This window comes from Etheostoma spectabile, chromosome 20 (genome assembly GCF_008692095.1).
Source record: "Etheostoma spectabile isolate EspeVRDwgs_2016 chromosome 20, UIUC_Espe_1.0, whole genome shotgun sequence".
NCBI classification, from domain to species: Eukaryota; Metazoa; Chordata; class Actinopteri; order Perciformes; family Percidae; genus Etheostoma; species Etheostoma spectabile.
The window spans coordinates 19,192,857-19,206,172 of record NC_045752.1 but is presented as its reverse complement, the minus strand read 5'-3'; the positions used below and the strand labels follow the sequence as shown (position 1 = coordinate 19,206,172).

General features: G+C 40.3%; 2 long non-coding RNA genes across 2 annotated transcripts in view; one reads left to right on the top strand and one right to left on the bottom strand.

Annotated features, from left to right (window-relative positions):
• The window catches only part of LOC116670621 (uncharacterized), a 13,026-nt gene extending 993 nt beyond the window's left edge, over nucleotides 1–12,033 (top strand). The window contains exons 2-3 of the long non-coding RNA XR_004327075.1: nucleotides 4,680–4,685; nucleotides 11,964–12,033. This is a non-coding gene — a long non-coding RNA (uncharacterized LOC116670621). The remainder of the gene's footprint in view (nucleotides 1–4,679; nucleotides 4,686–11,963) is intronic.
• The window catches only part of LOC116670620 (uncharacterized), a 10,206-nt gene continuing 8,864 nt past the window's right edge, over nucleotides 11,975–13,316 (bottom strand). The window contains exon 3 of the long non-coding RNA XR_004327074.1: nucleotides 11,975–12,056. This is a non-coding gene — a long non-coding RNA (uncharacterized LOC116670620). The remainder of the gene's footprint in view (nucleotides 12,057–13,316) is intronic.

Here is a 13,316-nt window from a genome sequence, read left to right as displayed (position 1 = left end):
ACACCAATTTTCTTTGTGAATGAATACTGTATTCATTCATTCCTTAAAATACAGGGGGCATAAGTATAAACACCCCTATGTTAAATTCCCATAGAAGAAGGCAGATTTTTATTATTAAAGGCCAGTTATTTCATGGATCAGGATACTATGCATCCTGATAAAGTTCCCTTGGCTTTTGGAATTTAAACAGCCCCCCAACTTCCTCGCATACCCTTCTCACAATATATTATATATATATATATATATATATATATATATATATATGTTTGTGTGTGTGTATGTACACATACATTAGATGTTTGTAAAATGGACATACAGTATTAATATTGTCATCTTACTGATGTAGTTGGACTGCCCCTTTAAGGAGTTGCATTGCATGATTTTTATTCTGTTTCCTTTGCGTTTGCCATAAATGTGTTCATATCCTCGTTATAGTTTGTATAAGCGTATAACAGTTTTTATTTTTCTCCGTGGGCAGCTCCGATAGAGCTACTGGTGTGATGGGAAGCTGCAGAGCTGAAGCAGAGCAGCGGGCTGGTCCCAGAATCATTTGTCTGTTACAAGCTCCGCTTTAACTCCGATGTTTTCCAGATGTTATTACCACATTATTGCTGCTGGTAGAGCCCCAACTGTGAAACCAACCACAACAGCCCCAGCCTCAGTACCAGTGGTGAAAGTTTGCCTCGGTGTTGTTTCTTTTGGCTTCCGGCCACCGGGGCCTCTAAAGGCTTTAACTGATTTATTTAGGAAATCTGAGACTCCAGAAAAGAAATGATGAGGTTTTCAGTAGCACGTTGAAAGCATAGGCATTCTGATACTATATGCACTGATACTGTATCAATGACAATAATGTCCATATTATAACAGCATTACTAATGTTTAACATACAGCCGCTTACTGTAGTGAAGGTTTGGTGTCAACTAATCAGTTCTTCTGGAAGTGGTTGAAGCAGGCTGAACTGCAAAGTGTTACACTTTCCTTGACCACAAATCATCACGAGGTCCACTTCCTCATTGTTTCTGTCATGGCCTTCCTCAGCGGATTGAGTTTTCTCAGTTATTGACATGGTGTTGTTGATCTCATGTGAGTCATGTGATAACAGTTTGTTAACAGCTGTCTGTAGTCTTGCATTGCCAGACCTTCCTTCACTCTGGCTTGCCCTCACAGCATTCCAGAATGGGAGAAAAAATGTGCTCTGGTTTATTGGCAATTCTTTAAACCAATCACAATCGTCCTGGGAGGTGCTAAGCCACAGTGCTGCTGCAAATTAGCCTCTAGAAGGAAAGTGCAATACAAAACTCAGATTGGACAGATACTCTAGCTATCTGTTTGGATTTGCCCTGCAGAGATCTGAGGAGCAGTTCATAGTCCTCATGAATTGATTGGAGTTTAAAATGACCACACTAAGTAAGCTTAAGGTAATGGACATCTGAAAAAGAGTGACATCCGGCGGAATTTCCGGCAGCATCGGAGCAATCACACCTTAGGGCCATTTATAGTGCCCAATGCGCCTAATTGACCTAACCTGCATGAGAAAATGCAAATTTCAAGCAGAATAGTGTTATGGAAGGTTTGTGAATGGTGGACCCAAAATGCAGAGGTGGAAACTGAGGATAGTGATTTAATGAAAAAACTCAAAAATGCACAAAAACCAAAGGAGTCCAGGAAAACAAGCAGGCAAAAACGGGTAATAAGGAACACTAGCACGAACCGGGAAGACTGACAAACAACGGTACTAACAGGGGACAACACATACACAGTAACACTACAATGATCCGACAAAGGACAAGGGGAACACAAGGACTAAATGCAGAGGGTAATGAGACAACAAGAGGCAGGTGACACAAGGGCTGTGGAACAGGTGAAAGACATCAGGTAATCACAAGATCGGGAAGACCTCTGAAGTAAAACTAAAGACAAGACAGCAAAGAAAACCAGGAATAAAACAGACAACTAACCCTAACAAGACACTCACAAGAGACCACAAGACAGAAACTACAACTAGACAAGACAAGAGAGCGACCAAGGACTAAGACATAAACCAAAACCAATCACAAGGACAACATACAGAACAAAATACCACAACCATCACAAATGGTCCAAGTCATCAAACACAAAACACTCTTGCTTTGAGGCGACAGTGCTAACCCCTACATCTCCCTGCCACTACCCTGTCTGTCAGTCATTAATTCAATCTGTATGACAGACAGACAGACAGACAGACAGACAGACAGACAGACAGACAGACAGATCCGTGGACCAACATTGCCACCTCTGGGCCCTGTAGTAATCATTTTATCACACAACTGATCAGTGATACTACTTTCTCGAAAATAATATGTTTTTATCCCATTAAACTGGAAAGAATGTGTGTACAGACTATATGCCATGATAAGAGCTAATCTTCCATTTGGTCATAAACAGAACTTAACATTCTGTACATTGTTCATACCACAAAGAAAATAAATACATTGTACAGTCCTACAGTAATTGTTTCCAGACTAATGTTAATGTCCTCAGGGCCCCAACGATGTGGTTCTCTCAGGGCCATCAGCGGGCTCAGGACTCGGGCTGAGCAGCGGAGATCTACTCTCATAGAATTTAATGCAACACGATACAACAGATCTGCCACAAATTCTGCATTTAGGACAATTATAATGTTTGCTTTTTGTTGACACTGTCAGAGAGGTGAACAATATGTTTACTACTGATGTGGTAGTTAGTGGTGGTGTTGTACTGGACTACTGAATAGTGTTTCCAACTTTCTTTTGTAAATGGGATGAGCAAAACGTTAGAAACATCTGTCAATATGATGTTGTTCAGAAAAGTCGGAGGATCACCGAAATTGCTACAAGTCATCGTTTGGGGAATATGGATAACTCAACCAACCTATGGCAGTCCACCAAAAAAGCTGTCAGGACATTTTACTCGGAACCAAAATGTTAATCTGTTGTTGGCCGTATATGAGAAGTCTATGATTAACCAAAGTTAATAGGATTAGTCGTTGGGGGTCCTTTGATTTCGGCACCAAAAATCATGGCAATCACGTCCTTAGTTGCTGAGATATTGAAGTCTACACCAAAGAGGTGGACCCGCCAACTGACTGACCTGCATTGCATCCCTAGAGCCTATCCTAGCAATTGTAAGTGTACACAAATATTAAATGAGAAATTACTTAGAATACATGCAGGACATTAAGAGAAAGAAGGATTTGAAAAAAATATCCAAACACCCAATATTTTACACGATTAGCTTCATGACAGAGCGGACCTCTCCAACTACAGATGTGAACTGGTCGAGTGTATGGCCCTCAATAATCATTGCGTTGTCAAAAACAATGAGCAGATCATAAAAACACTCATGTGATCTTGAGGATGGAGCTGACCGAACTCCTACAGCTGTGTTTTTAAGATCACAAGTTATTCCCATTATCATACACAAATTAATTTATTGGTTATCTAAAAAGCAAAAAAAATGCCACAAACATTTGCTGAAGAGGTTGAACTTGATGGATTCTCACACTGAAGAAAAAAAAACTCTTGAAGAATGAGGAGCAGCTCCCATGGATGGTTGACATGGAGGAAGCAGCTGTTTGTAAATGAACCAAAAGAAATGACATAGCAAGTTTCCTTTAATACATCTTGGACAATGTGCAAGTGGTAATCAGAAGAGCAGTGTCTGGAATAAAAATGGTGTGTACGGTGCACACAATCAATCCATCATTGACAAGGTGGAGGCTTGAAATTCTTCATGCCCTTAGAGATTTGGCAATCCATGGACAACAGACCAAAAAAACTAAATACAAAAACAGAACAAAGGGATTGTCAAGTTAAGTCCCTTAACTGCAATAACATGTGACAAAGATGCAGGAATGAGTTGGGGTGTCTCGGTTCTTATCCGTCTCTGATTTAAATACAATTTAAGTGTGTTCTTTTTTATTGCTAACCATGTGATTAGCAACAAATAGACATAAAACAGCAATGTGATGCATTCATTCTTGTTTTTAATTATGAAAGAGAAATGCATTGTGCCAACCACAATGGACAATTTTTAAAGCAAATGTTTCAGAGTACACACCAGATTGTCCAGGTCTCTGTTGCCAGATGCAAGGCATTACTCTTTTCTTCATCAACTAGGAAGCTTTTTATACCCTGTGACTCGAGGACTTCAATGGTCTTTTTTTGGACGCGTCAATATTTTCCTATGTGTTCTTTTGGCTATACATAGGTGAGGGAACAGTGGACATCAAAGTGAGCGCGTATGTTTTCTTAACCCCTTTCCCTCTGCAGCGTGGCATGTGTACTGTTTGAAAAAGTCCTATGGGAACCGAGTGGGAGAGCCCTGCTACATTCTGGTTTTCTGAGCATGATAGCCCACAGAAGCCGACAAGATGCCGCGTTCTGTTTGACCCTAAGATGCCAAGGTGTCCCCAGTGTCGCCACTCTGAATTTGCAAACTTCAAACGGCATTGCTTCACTGAGTTCTTTATGAACTTAAACATGTCATATGGTTTGCCCCCAGGTCACATCCACCGCTCCCTCCCCTCCTTCCCCCTCCCCTACTGTCCCACACACAGGATCTGTTCCTCAGGGAATGCTTTGGATGAGAGGAAGCTGAATCAACACGGAGGCTTTGACTCCTGTCAGTTTGCTCCGGCGGGCTTCGCACCAGAGGCAGAGGAGCAGGTGGAAAAACTTATGAAGATCCTATGACTTTCAGCTCCCAGGAGGAAGTGACATGATGTCCCACAGAGTTACGGGGGAGGGGAAGGGGTACTGGGAGATTTGACTATGTGTGTGTATGCTCTCTGTTAGATGTGACTCCATCATACCTTTTTTCCAATAAAATGAGCATGTAGGCGCAGGTTTTTTAAATGTGGGTGAATCGCTAAAAATAGGCAAAAGACTTCTTTCCCAATGCCTGTGGACTAGTATAAATGTGTGCCGGAAAACAGGAATAGGTAAAAGGCGCTCAAACAGCGAGACATGTCTCAAAAGAGTTGTCTTGCAGCGGTGCCAGAGGGAAAATAAAAGTTGCATCTAAAGATGATAATTAAAGCTAGACTAATTCTTGAGAGATGTGACAATACTTATTGTGTGTTTCTCTTTAAAGTGCCTTGTAGTTTGTCTCCCTATCCTTTTCTTACAGTGTGAATTTCCCCGTTGTGGGACAAAGAAAGGATTTTGAATCTTAAATCTTTGCCTTGTGCAAATACATACATGCATGCATTCAGGGCATACACTTTAAAAAGCTGTTTCATTCTAAACAAATAGGGGATTATAAATGTCCCCCTGTATGATATGTGCAACACACCAGAAGTTGTCTCGTTTTGCCAGACCTTCCTCCACAGTGCCGCGGAGGATGGTCTGGTGAGTCCACACTTGAGAAACCTGTGCTCTGGTTTATTGGCATTGCTTTAAACCAATCACAATTGTCCGTTTTTGACCCAGGAGGACAATGCAAGGGGCAAAATATTTTACATATATTTAATAATAAATTTAATTTTAATTTAATAAAAGGTAGGTCTGAAAACAAAGCAGCAACCCTGCTTCACACAGGCCACAGCAGAAAAGGTCTGAGTTACTGTAAAGGGATGAGGATCACTGCAGCATCCACCACAGGCAGAAGCCTTCACTTTTTTTTTTTATTGGACTTCCCTTTGAAAAGCATGACAAATAGAAAGAGGAGAGACAGCCACGGAGGACGCACTTATCTAAGTGGTATTACAGTAAATTAGTAAGTGAAGCAGTATCGTTCACCAAAAGGTGGAAGTTTCCAAATTGGACCAAAAAGGGTCGTTGAAGGTTCCCGCGTATTTTGGGGAAAATCTGTATAATTTACGACAAATCACAAAAAAACACCCCATGGATCCCTTCTGTAGCAGGGGGGAAAACAAACATGTTTCACAGCTTTGTGTCCACTCAAAGTGCAGACATAAAAAAATAAAAAAATTAAAAAACATTCCCCAGGTGGAGAGAGGTTTTCTGTGTAACTCCAAGTGCACCATCAGGCAGTAAGACCCCTCTGGGGGTCCGGCTGGAGCTCTCTGGCCCCAGAAGATTCAGCTGTCCAACTGCTAGAAACAGTCTGACACAAAGACATGTGGAGGAACAGCTTACTGATGCAACTGAAGAAAACAAAAGGCCCTCTAAATACAAATAAACCTCGGTAACATCTGCGGGAAGAGAAAGGAGAGGCTTGGTGAAGCTAACTGCTTCTGCCAGTAACGCTGTGACCGAACCGGGAACATGTGACCAGAGAGTAAATAAAGCAAACGGCATGAGGTGGGAATGTGGCGTGGGGTTCGGACCCCTCAGGCAGACGGATGCTCTGGCCTCCGCGGTAGAGGTCTGGCCTGTCAAAGGACTGGACATCCACAGCTGTGTTTTCACTGTGTTTGTTCCTGAGGGCCACATGGAGAGGCTTCAATAACCAATAACTCCTCTTAGACGACTGTGCTCCATCGCACGCACGCACGTACACACACACACACACAATGCATCTCACTATCTTTGTGGGTCCCCGTCATTGACATAATGCATTCCCTAGTCCCTTACCCTAACCTTAACCATCACAACTAAATGCCTAACCTTAATCCTCATCCGAACCCTAACCTAATTTTAACCCAAATCCTAAAACCAAGTCTCAATCCTCAAATAGCCCTTTAAAATTGTGGGGTACAGCATTTTGACCCCACAAAGCTGTTCGGACCCCACATGTTTAATGTATTTCCCGTTTCTGGACCCCATGATTGTAGTCAAACAAGAACACACACACAGTGCTAAAACCCAGAAAAGAACAGCTACGTGGCCGAGTCTCTCTGTCTATTAAAGGGTAAAGTCCCTGCTGTGATCTGGGAATTATTGTCATTAGTAATTCAGAATCAGAATCAGAATCAGAATCAGCTTTATTGACCAGGTATGAAGACACATACGAGGAATTTTCCTTTGGAGCATAGTTGCTCACAATGTGCTTACACATTCAAAACAAACAACCAAACAAACAATATACACACACTAATATATATACTCTAAGCAGAAACAATGTAGAGGGATGAGTGCAATGAAGAGACCAATAAAATTATTTAAATGTGGAACATAGTGCAAAGGGTACTGGGATAAATAGTATTAAGTCATTATATTACAATATGAACAGTATGAACATTATGAACAGTTCTGAAATAGGAAATGAGAATGATGAATAAATAATGGATATAAGTGAGATATGAGAATGATGAATAAATACTAAATAACAAATATGGAGGAATCAGAGACAGATTGTCATACCAGAGAGAATATTTTTGCATACTCTTACACTTATTGGTTGAAATGGCAATGTTGAAATGGCACGTGCAAAAACATATTCCACTCAATATCCACACTATCATGTTAGAGTGCCCTGCAGTCTTTTGGACTGAAAGGGTTGTGCCCCTTTCAGGAATATGTTTTTGCATATGTATATAAGATAAGATAAACTTGTCCCGTAGGAAATTTGTCTTGAGCAAGAAGGGCTGACAACAGCTGCATAAAAAAACACATACAGCACAGTACAAGACTACAAGACAAAAATATACTTTAGGACAAGACACATAAATAGAGATCATCCATCTGATATTGTATTGTATATAGTATGTATATATGCATTCATGCATATAAATAATTGAAGCGTTACTTTATTTTTTTATTTTACTAACGTGTAAAAAATGGAAAAAGGGGGTGGACATACTTATTTGATTCATTTACTAATTTGTTGATTTGTTGGGTTTCTTGCCTGTACAATGTACACATTTGTGATATTGATGATTTTTTTTAAACATGTTCAAAATGAACTTAAAAAACTGAAAATCTAAAGCAATATGCTTATTATATTTATTTTTATTTTTATATACGTGTCTATAAAGATATGTTGTAAGCTACACAAAGCTTTTGTCTTTCACGATACTTACTGTGACAATTGTGTTGCTACATGTGTATTATTGTCTGTACGTATGATGCGTCTTGTAGCGTGCAACGCCTTCTGAGACGATAAAAGTATTTGCATCAAAATGCAAAACTCTGACATTAGCATTAAAAGTTGTCTCACTGTCAACCAAACGGAGTCTCACCTGAGTCTGCAGGTAGCAGGGATCATATCCACGGGCTAACAAGCACCGGGTCCAGTCTGCCTGACTGGTACATGAAGGGATCTAGTGAGCCTTGAAGCCCCCACCCAGCCAGTCTTTGGTATTCTGTCGCATACATGCTGCAGTTTGCCTATTCTGTCCTCGGGATTGAGTGTCTGAGCAAGGCTACACACATCACATAGTGGAAAAAAACAATTCATGTAAAACCCCTTTTTTTAAATTAATTAACTGAATGAATGCATCACACTAGGGAAGCAAGATGATCTTTAAATGATTTTTCAAACAAACTATGTTCTGGAAAGATGTGCGACTTTTTTGATGGCTGTTTTAGTAAAACTCAAAGATACAACACAAAGCCTGTACCACTATACTGCACGCTTACATGCATATGAAATAATGACATGTAAATAGTTCCATGTACAAAATGCTCATTAACGTAAGTTCATGCAGTTATCATAACATACACTATTCTAATGCCCATGCATTTGACTCTAGGTGAATTTTAACTTCTTTTCTACAGAGGTCAGAGGTCAATGGACCTCTTCGAATATGGCATGCAAGTTTTTCCCCAAATTTAGCCAAACATTGGAGCTTTATTCAGTGTCTTATGATACCACTATCAAGCTTCACTCTAGCTTTAAAAGGGAACTAACTACAGCCTCGGAAAGACACCAAAGCCAGCCTAAAACATCAAGGGCTTTTGAGAAAAACGTTCTGGGCTGGAGCCCCAAACCCCCAAACCCCCAAACCCCCCCCCCCCCCCCCCAACCCCCACGGCTCCGCCCCTGTTCATGCTAATAAAGAAACATGTCAGCCTTGGCAGCAGTGTGGCTCAATGAGTTTTAACAACAATGTAGCTCTGTTTTATGGCACAGAGGAAGAAGATATACAACAAATATACAGTACAACAACACTTATTGGTAGATACATTCCCTTTTGGTTTGGATCTGCAGATACAGATTATCACCTGTCGATGAAGGTAAATACACCAAAGCCATAATGAAACATACACACGTAATCCTGAATAAAACAACCTGGAGGTGTTTTCTCATCCCTGGTTTATTGATATTACTGCATGTCTGTTTTTGCCCATTCTACACCAACAAGTCTGTTATTATTGTTTCATATTCATACTTTGTGGCTGACAGTGTGCCATGCCGTTTCATTTCATTTTTCTACAATTTGAAGGCTGTCAGAAGGAACTGAGTGAGAGCGCTGAGGCGGAATTGTGTTTTTAGTTGCCGCCGCACATGACTACAACGAACGAGGCCGTAAATCTTTCTACACATACACACAGTGTCGGAAAAATGACCAATGTGAATGACCGCGTTGTGACCCAAAGAGTTTAGGTTGAGCTAGACATCCCAACGTTCCTTTTCCCCTTCCTCCAAGCTGCCAGCGGCACGCTACTTTATTTGTTTTTGTTGAGGACTGTCCAAAGGGGAGATCTCTCTCACTAAGTGTCCTTTTCACTTACCCCATTTGTACACAAGATTGATGCTCAATTGAGGATGAGAACTTCTGTTCCCCACTTCTGCTTCCCTTCACATTTTACCCAGAATCCCTTAACTTAAAGAAAGACGGAGCCACCCCCACTATACATATTGTAGAAATCAAAGTTTCTATAATAAACTGGGCCTACAATGATGTGTAGGACGGCCTAAAGCCTTTATACATACCCTTTTTGTATAAAATACTGAGCTATTAAAATAGCCCTATAATTGTATGCATGATTTTATAATATATGTTCTAATGTAAAAGCTATAGAGCGTAGTTTCATTATCCACCATGAGGAATTCAAAGTAATGACAACAAAACTGTTGGCGAGTCCACATGATACAAGCCTTACATGGTCGCGCAAAAGTGCATTTAGATAATATGATATATGACGCATTTATGCTATGACCCAAAAGAGTGAGAATCTGTTGCAAGACAAAATACAGTGTATGTTTACATTCAAGTAACAAATTCCTCTAGTGCAAGTTTTTTTGAGTGGTTTTCTACACACTTGTTATGAGTGCACCTACTAGTTGAATTGACTTGCTTGTTTGCCAAGAGAATTATTGAATCATTAGTTCTTGTTGTGTTAATGGGCCGGCCACTTTTATATAATAATCCCCTTTGCCTCTGGCACACCCATACAATTGTTCAGCACCTGTTTGTTTGTATTGTATTCATTTAGTTCAAGGGCTCCCAGCTTTACAAGGAGTGGCATTGTTGTGGTTCATTACATACATTCAGAACAGATTAGTAGAATAGAGAAGATTAGCCAAAATAAATTTGGGGTCTTTCCTGTTGCCAGTATGAATAGTTGGACTTTGTGTCATGGTTTTGTTACGTTTCTGTTGCTGGTCGGTGTTGTCAAGGTCTGTTGTGTTCTGTTGTGTTCTGCGCTGTCTCGTCTTTGGATCTATTTGTCTCGTGTTCCCGGTGATTTTGGTTCCGGTCCGGATTACTTTTGTTGTACCTTTTGCCTGCTGCTTTCAAGACACTTTTTGTTGGTTTGTACTTTGTTTTAGATTAATAAATCACGCCTAAACTGCATTTGGGTCCAAGCAATGCTTTTTCAGACAAATCCCTGACACCGTGAAGTGAAAAAGGTTGAGAACCCCTGCTCTAGTTGGCATAGGAACTATGATTAGACCAAAGGAGAAAGTCAGCTAACATGCTAAAGTAGGATTTTGAACACAGGAAACAGTAGGGGTGTGAATAACATGTTTTATTACTATACACTATTATATGGATTTTTTTGGAAACAAATAATACTATATTTACTGATACCCCAAAGTCTGCCACGGAACGATGGGGATTCGATTGAATTTAGGGTCCTGCGACCGATATGAGACAATACCATAAGCCCATTTAACACATTCAGTTACATTTATATCAGCTCACTAAATGCAACTAAGATATGATTTGACAAATTCATTACTATGCTTTTCCAGGCCTTTAAATTAAAAACAAACTACTCTTTTTAATGAAAAGAGTACATACAACGTTGCAATTACAAAATAAAGGCACATAAAAATGTTGATATGTACAGTAAGGATATTTTTTACTTTGTATCGATAATATTGGACTGTTGGATTGTGTTGGACTGTATGTATTGATCCAGATCAATGTATCGTTACACTCTTAGTGAATAAAACCTACTAAACATCTGAATGTTAACATTGTCGTTTTGAGCAAAGTACAGCTTTAGAGAGCTGCTAGCATAACATGATTTAATTAGTATCAGATGCATGATAACATGTGGAGTCATTTGAAATGTTAAACCACTTCAGTTTCTTTAATGGACAGTTTTGAATGTAATCAGCAGGGGGCAGCACACTGACTTTCCTTCCCACTTGGTGATGTGTGTGTCTCCACTTGGACAGCAAAGAAAATGTAAAATGACATCTTTTAAAAGCTACCCTGTTGGAATGATTTCATAGAAATAAATATGCAGCAGATCCCGTGGGAGATAGCCTGCTCTCTGGAAATGGGAGTGGGCAGCTGCTTGCAATTGAGACCAAAGAGCTCAGTGCCAGGAATGTCCCCAGTGCCTCAAAAACAGAACAGAAAACACAACACAACATTAAAAGAACCAGAGCATGGGGTTGGGAGGCTTTGGTTCTCTCATCTACTTCAACACCATTTTTTTTTTCTTCTGTTGGGTGGGGAAATGTGGACTGGTGGACTGTAATGGAGAGGGGGTGGGGGGGATGGGACAGTTCCAGAGAAGAATATCTGTCACGATACTTAATGACAAGCATGAAGAAAAGCAGGGCAACAATCAAATTATTTACATAGAGTTTTGACGGGATTTATAGGTTAAGCAGTTTGCAGTACAGAGACCCAGGGGCGCCGTACGGGGAAAAGTTAGGACAATTCCAAGGGCCCATGACTGACAGGGGCCCCAAAAAATAGGTTCAAACTAATATAAAATGATTAACTACTACTAAATACTAATCACTAACCAAATTTGATTTTTTTTGGCATGGGCTCCAAAATTTCTGACGGCGCCCCTGCAGAGCCCCAAGAGTGTCACAGATTAGGATGAAATGTCTTTGAGGCGTGTATGTCCGAGCGTGTCTTCGGGCTCCGCCTGCAGGTTTTCAGCTGTGTGTCTGCCTGGTAAACTCTCATACGGACGATTTAACTCGCCGGTCCTCATCAATATAGTTTCATGTGTCATGTAGCGCTCCACAATCAGAAAAAAAGAGGAGCTTAAAACGCAACTTGCTGGTTCAAAGTTAGGACTAACAACTTAATTAGCGGTTAAGAATCAGATTGTATAGCCTGTTTACATATTTATCATGCAAAAGACATTTTTTAAAACTTTATACAAAAAAAACAATGCAGTGTCCGTCGCTGAATCACAAACAAATTCATTCAATCATTTATTATTATCGAGGTAAAATGTGCAAATTATCGTGATTTTAGGTCATAACGTGCAGCCCTACTCTAACATGCCAAATAATTTCTGAGTAAGCTAATCTTTCTTGAAAATCAGAACACATGGCATCCATAGATAAGTCAAACCAAGAACAAACAACCCAAGATTCAAAGGGTTAAAAGGAGCAAATCAAAATGATTGAATTCTTTTTTAAAGCTCCAGGAATTATTGTACACTTTCATTTTTTTTAAAATAATCTAAACTCTCAAATGGATTGATTTTATGTCAATCAATTAAACCTTTGACTTTGATCCAATGTCAAAAGGATATGTACATATCCATAATTCTTCTTGCATGACATTTGTCACCTCTGGGATTCCGTATCCAGCGTTCAACCAGTGATTACTTTTGCTCACTACATATTATCATTACTCCTGAGGCTATTATTTTGACATATCTGCAACAATTTGTCAAGCTGCTGATGGGTTTATGGCTGTCTGAGCTAATGGTTGAACTGGAGGATATCCCGTCCATGTATACAGGTGGGGCATGTCAGAGCAGCCCCTGATATCATGAGCCTGTTACTATGGGAACAAAGTTTCTAGAGGAGACAAACGGATCAGGGCTGTGCAATTTGTCTGTCAGCTGCATGTTAAACCTCACAGCAGCGGTGTCACTGACGGTGAAACTAAAATGGGCTTTAGTGAGTAATGCAGTGCCATAAATGTAATCTGGAAAGAGATAAGGGGCGGCTGTGGCTCAGTGGTAGAGCGGTTGCCTGCCCATCGGAAAGTTGGTGGTTCGATCCCTGGCCCT